The 10,547-nt window shown below is 36.1% G+C and overlaps 1 pseudogene; it reads left to right on the forward strand.

The window, feature by feature from the left end:
* Nucleotides 1–3,972: 3,972 nt before the first annotated feature.
* On the forward strand, nucleotides 3,973–4,409 carry LOC110544001 (nucleoside diphosphate kinase B-like; annotated as a pseudogene).
* The last annotated feature ends 6,138 nt before the right edge of the window (nucleotides 4,410–10,547 follow it).

The following is a 10,547-nucleotide window of genomic DNA, read 5'->3' on the forward strand; positions in this document are numbered from 1 at the left end:
ATTGAGGGATAGGGCCACAGCTGGGATACAAAGCAAATAAAATGTAATTAATACAAACATATATAAGGTCTCAGTTACTACCTAAGTTACACGTCTTCATGCTGAATTACTCCCCACCCTCATGGTCATAGACTCACTCTTAGAACCTGTAATCAGACACTCAAGTCTTTCTTTTTTTGAGTTTCCTTGGTCATGGTGTCTCGTTAGAATAGTAAAACTGTATCTAAGACAATCCTCCGAATCTAGTAAGTGCTGCTCATATGCTCTACACTCATGAGCACCTTTCATGCAGAACCTGTCACTTTGATTTATACATAATTTTATTCTTAATTATACTAAAAGTAAAGTCTTTATTAATCTATGTTTTACTGCTAAAATAAACAGCACATGTAGGTTTCACTATTGTCAACTTTCAGTTTTGTTTATTTTAAATATACTATGACACATTTAAGTGGCTTTATTTATTTTCTTCTCCATCATATTTACAGAAAATAGCTACTGAAGTCTGGATAACACATTATGCTATGTTGAGAGTTACATAGCACTTTTTCAAAATCAAGAATAGCTTAAACATTATGCAACTCTGCTTGATAGTAGAATGGGAGGAATTTATGCAAATAACAATTTTCCAACATATAAAACCATAGCTAGGCTAAGTAATGTGGTCCTACAAAGTTTTTTCCCCAAACAACAAGAAAAAAAATTAATCACTATAAAAACCATCAGTTGTTTTTGATGTAGTTAAAAAAGATGTTCTTACATAGTCAATAAAAGGCCCAATGGATGAAAGCTGAAGATGGAAATAGTTTTTTGTTGGTTTTCAAAGTATTAATAGGTTTCTGACCTTTTATGTTTAACTTTTCTAGAGTTTAACTTTTTGTTATCTCTAAGAATTGTTTAAGTTATGGATGTTATTGGTCATCTGAATTTATTGGAAACTGTACAGCAAAATCCAGTACCAATTTAGATAAAGGGATAGCTAGAAATATGTGAGTACCAACCTAATTTTATATAAAATAAAAACACTCACCTAAACAATAGCAAAGTAAGTCTTATGTACAAGTGTACTTACCATTACCATTAGAATAATTTTTCTTTAAAATAATTTATCACATTAATCTATTTGGGTGTGTGTGTATATGGGTATATATAGTGCATGCACATAAAGAGATCAAAATACACTGTTTGGCGTTGATTTTCTACTAAAATGGGAACCTTAGGGATTGAATTCAGGTCCTCAGAGTTGGAGGTAAGTGTCTTTACCCACTGAAAATTCTTTCCAGCTATAGAGTAAATATTCTTGGAAGAAAAACATGTCCTATTTTTATCTATGACCTCTGAGAGCTTCTGTTCACAAGTACTACCTAAACCATAGGAAAAAGTAAAATTTTGTAAAGTAGCAAACAGTAATTGTGAAACACTGATCAGAAGAAACTTACTTGTGCCTTCAAATTTCTGTAAGTTGTGACTCTCACTATCATTCTTATCCCACATTAGGTAACCTTTTCACACACATTCTTTTGTATCTCCTCTCATCACTATATAATTTTACTAATCACTATTTACATATGTTAATACTGAATCTCTCCAAGCATAATTCTATGACTTTATAACAAACTTTCCTAACTTTTAGAATGAAATAGTTAGAAGACACTAATTCTCTACCTACAGTTGAAAAACAAAAATCTATAAATATATTTATGATTTGAAACCTTATTTTTAAAATTCCATATCAACTCTATATTCTTTCTCATAATATATTTTCATTTACTATGAAAATAATGTGGTAAGCATTGTGAAGGAGAGCTGCTGAAATAAAGAAGTATGCACAAATGTTGATTGTTCGATAAAATCCTTGGTGATGTGGAAAGCTTAGAATACTGAAGATCAAAATTCTAATTATATCTTCAGTTAGCTTTAGCACCCCAAAATAGCTTTACTTGTATACCTCTGCATCAGACCCCAAATCATGTTACTAAAAGATAAAAATACTTCAGAATTTATTAAGTTAGCAGACCACTAGTTTCTACCAAACCAAAAGCCAAGAATATCATCAGATAACATCTGAGGCCTGTAGTGAACATTTCCATGCTTTGTTCTAAACTTACTCTCTGACACTTCCACCAATACATATGAACAGTGCCTTCATTTAGGACTTTTTTTTTTGGTGTGTTTTTTTAAAAGAATATTTATTTATTTATTCATTTATTTATTTATTTATTTATTTATTTATTTTTCTATATTCACTTTGTATCCCCTTGTGGTTCCCTTCCTCCTTCCATCCCAATCCCTCCCTTCCTCCACCCTCTGCCTGCATGCCCCTCCCCAAGTCCACTGATAGGGAAGGTCTTCTTTTCCTTCCTTCTGATCCTAGTCTATTAGGTCTCATCAGGAGTGGCTTCATTGTCTTCTTCTGTGGCCTGGTAAGTTAAAGAGCAGGCCAATCAGTTCATGTCAGAGACAGTCCCTGTTCCTATTACAATGGAACCCACTTGGATACTGAACTGTCATGGGCTACATCTGTGCAGGGCTCTTAGGTAATCTCCATGCATAGTCCTTGGTTGGAATATCAGTCTCAGGAAAGACCCCTGTGCTCAGATTTTTTGGTTCTGTTGCTCTTCTTATGGAGTTCCTGTCCTCTCCAGATCTTACTGTTTCCCATTTCTTTCCTAAGATTCCCTATACTCTGCCCAAAGGTTGCCATAAGTCTCAGTATCTACATTGATAGTCTACAGAGCTTCTCAGAGGTCCTCTGTGTCAGGCTCCTGACTTGTTCCCTCTTTTCTCCTTCTTCTGATGTCCAGTCTCTTTGCCTTTCTGGATAGGAATTGAGCATTTTAGCAAGAGTCCTCCCTCTTGATTAGTTTCTTTAGGTGTACAGATTTTAGTAGCTTTATCTTATATTATATGTCTATATGAGTGGGTATATACTGTGTACATCTTTCTGCTTCTGGGATAGCTCACTCAGCATGATCTTTTCCAGATCCCACCATTTACCTGCAAATTTCATTATTTCCTTGTTTGTTTGTTTGTTTTTATTGCTGAGTAATATTCCATTGTGTAGATATACCACAATTTGTGCATCCATTCCTCCATTGAGGGGCATCTGGGTTGTTTCCAGCTTCTGACTATTACAAATAAGGCTGCTACAAACATGGTTGAGCAAATGTTCTTACTGTGTACTGGAGACTCTTTTGGAAACCCTCCCCTACCAATGGACTTGGAGAAGGGCATGCATGGAGAAGGGGGAGGAAGGGAGGTATTGGAAGGGAAGAGGGAGGGAACTAGAGGGGAGATACAAAGTAAATAAAGTGTAATTAAAAATAAAATAAAAAATACAGAAAAAAAATCTTTTGTTCACATATAATTAAAAGTAATTTTTTTCCAAATGTAAAAGGAAGAGTTACTTAAAATTTTAAATTATTGTCTTTTTCACTGTTCTATTGCTGTAAAAAGAGGACAAGACAAAGGCAAATGTAATAGAAAACGTTAATTTGGTGCTTGCTTAGAATTTCAGACATTTAGTCCATCATTATCAACATAGGGAACAAGGTGGCATGCAGACAGGCACTGGATGAGTAGCTAAGAACTACATCCTGCTCTGTACGCAGAGAGAGACTCTGGGCTTGTCATGGGCCTTTGAAACCTCAAAGCTCACCTCAAGTGGCATACTTTCTCCAACAAGATGACATTCCTTAATCCTTGTAATCTTTTCAAATAATGTCACTGCCGAGTATCTAAACATTAGAATATATGAGCCTATGAGGCCCATTTAAACTCATACAACCACAATCACTAAGTCAATTTAAATATTTTATTTTGAGATGGAGTCATGCTGTATACTGCAGGCTGTCCTCTGACTTACAATTTTTTTGCTTCAACACCCCAAACTATAAACTGGAGATGGCTACTCTTTTTTCTCTTCTCCCACAGCTCATCACAGACACTGCAAGAACTGCAAGCTTTCTAACCATGGCCAACTTCTACCATATCTTCATTGCCATCAAGCTAGATTCTGTGTAGTAGGGCCGCAGTGGTTGATATCATCAAGAACTTCAAACAAAAGGTGTTCAGCCTGGTACACAGGAAGCCTTCGGGCTTCTGAAGAAAATACGAAGCAGCATTACACTGACCTGAAAAACCATCCTTGCTTCCTGGAGTTGATGAAGTACATGGAATCAGGGCCTATAGTGGCCAGGGTCGGGAAGGGCCAAGCAATGTTAGGAGACACCAAATGAGTTGTTTTGAAGCCAAGCACTATTCAAAGAGATTTCTGCCTTGAAGTTGGAAGGAACATCATTCACAGCAGTGATTCAGTGGAAAGTCCTGGGAAAGAGATTGGTCTATGATTTAATCCTGAAAAACTGATTGAATGCAAGTGTAATAGCAATGTGACTAGAGGTAGATAAAACAGCATTACTGATGGATCGCTGAACACAGCTTTTCATTCCACAGAGCATATAAACTATCTTTTCTAAAACATATTTACCAATGAAGTCTTTGAAACTGAAAAAAATATGATCACATGCATTCACTAGCATAATGGCAAATATTTGTAATTAAAGGTAAGGTACAGGCCTGGTCCCTTACCAAAGATTTGCAGTTCTAGTGGTATTAATTTCAGAAGCCACTGATGATAGACTAAACAAAGAAAGTGTCCCAAATCATATCTGAGAAAGGCTGGGAACTCTGTAGATAAAACAGGTGAAACTGGCATCTCCTTTTAGGGTTCTTGGTATCATTAAAAGAATTTAAGAATGGGCTCACATAATTTTATAAAAAATTGAAAAGAAAAACAGTATGGTAGGAAAACTACACAATCTAAGCATAATCTTAAAATAAGAGAATGGAAGACAGAAGGGAAAACCATGCCATTTAAACTTGCATGAAGATAAGACACACAGCTGATAAGCAGCTACATGTTAGGGAGGGAGCTTTTAGGAAATCAGTAAGAAATTCCAAAATGTTTGTGTAAAATACCAAAGTATTAAAGGAAACATACTTAGGAGAAAGATAGTTAAAAGAAAAGATTATACTATTTTTTTCTGTGTAATTCAGGAAGACAATGGTCCATAATGGATGTGGCCCATAAAGTACAACTCTAAGGCAGAGAAAGTAGAATGCCTCATTAAATTCTGCCTTCTTTAGCAAATTTTAGGTGTTTAACAGATTAGACATTATAACATTTAGATCATGGGTTGACTAGTCTTAATTATCTAGATATATAAAATCTAGAAACACTTATACAGAAAACACCTGTGATATATTTTAATGCAATGCATTTAATGATACATTTTGTTAAATAAGTCTGCAGTTAAGCACGTGTGTGCTCTCATTTGTGAAGTTCTCATTCTAGTAAAACTGTAGGCAATCAAATTGCTTACTCAAACATGGTATACACTTTATACACACACATATATATATATATGTCAAAACTGTTCATCAGAAATATGTTTTACATACACTTACTATTGAATAATATGAACAGTACATTTTAGGTTTAGATATGTATTTTATTGTTTGCTTCTTTTTTTCTTTTATTATATATTCAACAAATCTGTTTTAACTACAAATAATAGTTACAAATGTATTCAACATCTTATTATAAAACATAATATTCTAAAGAAAATTAGTGATTTGATTTAAAAAATTTTTTAGAAGAAACAGAATAAAACATGTAGGCAAGAAGCCCTGCCTACATGTTTTATTATGTGTCAGAAAGATTCCTTAGTAAGAGGCTCAGGAACTGGCTCTGACATGAACTCAGTGGATAGCTCTTTGATCACCTCTCCATGTGGGGTGCAACCTTGCCAGGACACAGAGGAAGATGATGCAACCAGTCCTGATGAGATCTGATAAGCTAAGGTCATATAGAAGGGGAGGAGGACCCCACCTATCAGTGAACTATAGGAAGAGCATAAGGGGAGAAGAGGGAGGGAGAGTAGGATTGAAAAAGAGCAATAGAGGGGGCTACAGCTGTCATACAAAGTGAATAAATTATAATAAATAATAAAAAATAAAAAAAATTTGATTCATGTATTGCTGCCATGATTCAATGACAAATATTTTCAGAGCTCTGTTTTATCTACAATTTAAAGCATAAACTTTTCAGCCCGGTATCTGAGATGCTACAATTTGCCCTTCAATCTTCTCCCACTAAGACTCAATACACTTAGTACATTATGAACTTTATGCTATGACTTTTAAAAATAAAAATTTATTGCCTCTAAGGTGTATAAAGAAGCATAAATGAACAAAATAGGAAAACTTCCTGTAAAAAATACCCCTCTAATTTGAAAATTGTCACTTAAATTATAAAGGTAAAACCAAGTATAGCCATTTCTTTATAAAATATATTTTGTCAATTTTATAAGTAAAACTGATATGCCCAAAGTTCCACTACATATTTATTTAATTTTATTGTCATGTGTTTATTGACAATTTGTGTTTATTTCAGGGATTTCTTGGATATGGTTGATGTCCAGGTTTTGGATAGTATGTCTTTGCTTTCCTCTTTTTTTCATTTTTTTTAATTATTATTATTATTAATTACACTTTATTCATTTTGTATCTCCCCATAAGCCTCTCCTTCTTCCCCTCCCGACCCCACCTTTCCTCCCCTTTCTGCATGCATGCCCCTCCCCAAGTCCACTGATAGGGGAGGTCTTCCTCTCCTTCTTTCTGATCTTAGACTATCAGTTCTCATCAGAAGTGGTTGCATTGTCATCTTCTGTGGCCTGGTAAGGCTGCTCCCCCCTCAGGGGGAGGTGATCAAAGAGCAGGCAAATCAGATTATGTCAGAGGCAGTCCCTTCTCCCATTACTATGTAACCCACTTGGACACTGAACTGCCATGGGCTACATCTGTGCAGGGGTTCTAGGTTATCTCCATGAATAGTCCTTGGTTGGAGTATGAGTCTCTGGGAAGTTCCCTGTGTTCAAATTTTCTTGTTCTGTTGCTCTCCTTGTGGAGGCCCTGTCCTCTCCAGCTCTTACTATTTCCCAGTTCTTACATAAAATTCCGTTCACCTGCCCAACAGTTGCCCATCCAGCTCAGCATCTGCTTTGATAGTCTGAAGGGCAGAGGCTTTCAGAGGCCCTCTGTAGCAGGTTCCTAGGTTGTTTCCTGTTTTCTTCTTCTTCTGATGTCCATCCTCTTTGCCTTTCAGGATGGGGATTGAGCATTTTAGTTAGGGTCCTCTCTTTTGCTTAGTTTGTTTAGATGTACCGATATTAGTGGGTTTATCCTATGTTGTATGTTTATATGAGTGAGTATATACCGTGTGTGTCTTTTTGCTTCTGGGACAACTCACTCAGGATGATCCTTTCCAGGTCATTTTTTTATTTATTACAATTTATTCAATTTGTATTACAGCTGTGTGCTCCTCACCCATCTCCTCCCAATCCCACACTCCCTCCCTCTTCTCTCCCTATGCCCCTCCACTAGTCCACTGATAGGTGAGGTCCTCCTTCCCTTCTATCTGACCCTAGCCTATCAGGTCTCACCAGTACAGGTTACATTGTCTTTCTTTGTGTCCTGGCAAGGCTGTACCCCCCCCCCAAGGGATGAGTGATCAGAGAGCATGTCACTGAGTTCATGCCCGAGAAAGCCCCTGTTCTCCTTACTAGGGACACCACTTGGATAATGAGTCTATGTACTTACATGTGAGCCAGGGATTTAGCTCCTCTCCATGCATTGTCCTTGGTTGGGGTATCAATCTCTGCAGGGCTCCCAGGAGTCTTTGGGTTTTTGTTTGTTTGTTTTTGTTTTGTTTTGTTTTGTTTTTGATCTCTTGGTCTCCTTTTGGAGCTCTGGTACCTTCCCGATCTTTCTGTCTCCTCTTTCATTCATAAAACTCCATGCCTTCTGCCCAAGATTTGGCTATGGGTTTCAGGCTCAGCTTCGATTCCTCGGTCAGTAGAGTCTTTCAGAGGCCCTCTGTGGTAGGTTTCTGTCCTCTTCTCTATCTTCTGTTTCCACTGTCGTGTTTGTCTTTTGAAGGAGGATTGAGCATCTTCCCTAGGGTCTTCCTTTAGCTTAGAGTCTTTAGAAGTATATATTTAAGTCTGTTTATCCTATATTATATGGATAATATCCACTTATGAGTGAGTATATACCATGTGTGTCATCTCACTCAAGGTGATCTTTTCTATTTCCAACATTCGCTTGCAAATTTCAGGATTTCCTTGTTTTTAATTGCTGAGTAGTATTCCATTATATAAATGTACCCTAATTTCTGTATCCATTCCTCCACTGAAGGATATCTGGGTTGTTTCCAGCTTCTGGTTATTACAAATAGAGCTGCTATGAACATGGTTGAACAAATGTCCTTTTTGTTTACTTGTGCATACTTTGGATATATGACTGGGAGTGGTATAGCCGGGTTTTGAGGTAGCACCTTTCCTAATTTTCTGAGAAAGTGCCAGATTGATTTCCAAAGTGGCTGTACAAGTTTACATTCCCATCAGCATTGGAGGAGGGTTCCCCTTTCTCCACATTTTCTCCAGCAAGTATTGTCACTTGAGTTTTTTATCTCAGTCATTCTGATGGGTGTAAGGTAAAATCTCAGGGTTGTTTTGGTTTGCATCCCCTTGATGGCCAAACACATTGAATATTTTGTTTATTGTTTCTCTACCATTCGATATTCCTCTACTGAGAATTCTTTTTAGTTCTGTCCACCATTTTTTAATTGGATTATTTGGTTTGTTGGTGTTTAGCCCTCTGTCAGATAGAGGATTGGTAAAAAAACTTTTCCCAATCTGCAGTCAGTCATTTTGCTTTGATGACAGTGTATTCTGCCTTACAGAATCTTTTTCAGTTTCATGAGATCCCATTTATTGATTTTTGGTCTTGGAGCCTGTGCTGTTAGTGTTCTGTTCAGGAAGTTGTCTCCTGTACCATTGAGATTCAGGCTCTTCCCCACTTATTTTTCTAAGAAGTGAAGTATGTCTGGATTTATGTTGAGTTCTTTGATCCTCTTGAACTTTAGTTTTGCGCAGGGTGATAAAAATGGATCTATTTGCATTTTTCTACATGTAGACATCCAGGTAGATCAGCGCCATTTGGTGAAAATGCTATCTTTTTTCCACGGTTTGGCTTTGGTTCATTTTCAAAAATCAAATATCTGTAAGTATGTGGATGTATTTCTGGGTCTGCGATTCAATTTCATTGATCCAACAGTCAATTTCTATGCCAGTACCATGCCATTTTTATTACTACTACTCTAGAATACACCTTGAGATCAGGGATGGATATACCTACAGGAGATTGTTTTAGCAAGACTAGGTTGTTTGATTTCCTGTATAAAATTGTGACTTTGTTCTTTCAAGTTCTGTAAAAAAAGATATTGGTGTTTTGATGGGAATTGCATTTACTCTGTAGATTGATTTTGCCAGGATCACCATTTTCACTATGTTAATCCTACCAAACCATGAGCATGGGAGATCATTCCATTTTTTTTTTATATATATCTTCTTCAATTTCTTTCTTCAGAGACATGGAGATTTTTTTTCATACAGGTCTTTCACATGCTTATTTAGAGTCACAACAAAGTACTTTGTGTTATTTTTGGTTATTGTAAAACATGTTGTTCCCTTAAGTTCTTTCTTAGCCTAGTTGTCTTGTGTAAATAGGAAGGCTACTGATTATTATTTTTTTTTTTTGAGTTAATGTTGTATCTAGCACTTTGCTGAGGGCTTTATCATCTGAGGAGTTCTCTTGCATAATTTTTGGGATCACTCAATGTATACTATCATATCATCTGCGAACAGTGATACTTTGACTTCTTCTTTTCTGATTTGTATCCCTTTGATCTCCTTTAGTTTTCTTATTGCTCTAACTAGGACTTCAAGTACTATGTTGAAGAGAGAGTGTGCAGGCTTGCCCTCTCCCTGATTTCAGTGAGGTTAAGTTTCTCTCTACTTAGTTTGATGTTGGCCATAGGCTTTCTGTACATTGTCTTTACTATGTTTAGGTGTGTGCCTTGTATCCCTGATCTCTCCAGTGCTTTAAATGTGAATGGGTTTTGAATTTTGTCAAATGCATTTTTTGGCATCTATGGAGATGACAATGTGTTTTTTTTCCTTCTGTTTTTGTTTTTTGTTTTTTGTTTTTTTAATGTGTTGGATTACAATGATGGATTTCCTTATATTGAACCACCCCTACATTCCTGGGATAAAGCCTACGTGGTCACGGTGGCTGATATATTTTATATATTTTCTATAAATCACATATATTTTTGAGTAAATTCCACATATGAGGGAGAATGTGCAGTTGTTTTTAATTCTAAGGCTATGTAATCTCACTTAATAATCTCACTCTAAGTCCATCCATTTTTCCCTAAATTTTATAATTATGTTTTTCTTTAGAACTAAAAAGTACTCTACTCTTATAAATAGCATTTTCTTTATCAAAATATTTTAAGGCTTCTACATTAGGATAGTTAATATTTTAATTTCTATATAAAGATTTTTATTATTGTTTCCTGATTTATTTTAAAAGAACTGTCATTATTCTCAACTAAGGCCAGCCACATAGACTACTGGAAG

This window comes from Meriones unguiculatus, chromosome X (genome assembly GCF_030254825.1).
Source record: "Meriones unguiculatus strain TT.TT164.6M chromosome X, Bangor_MerUng_6.1, whole genome shotgun sequence".
NCBI lineage: Eukaryota > Metazoa > Chordata > Mammalia > Rodentia > Muridae > Meriones > Meriones unguiculatus.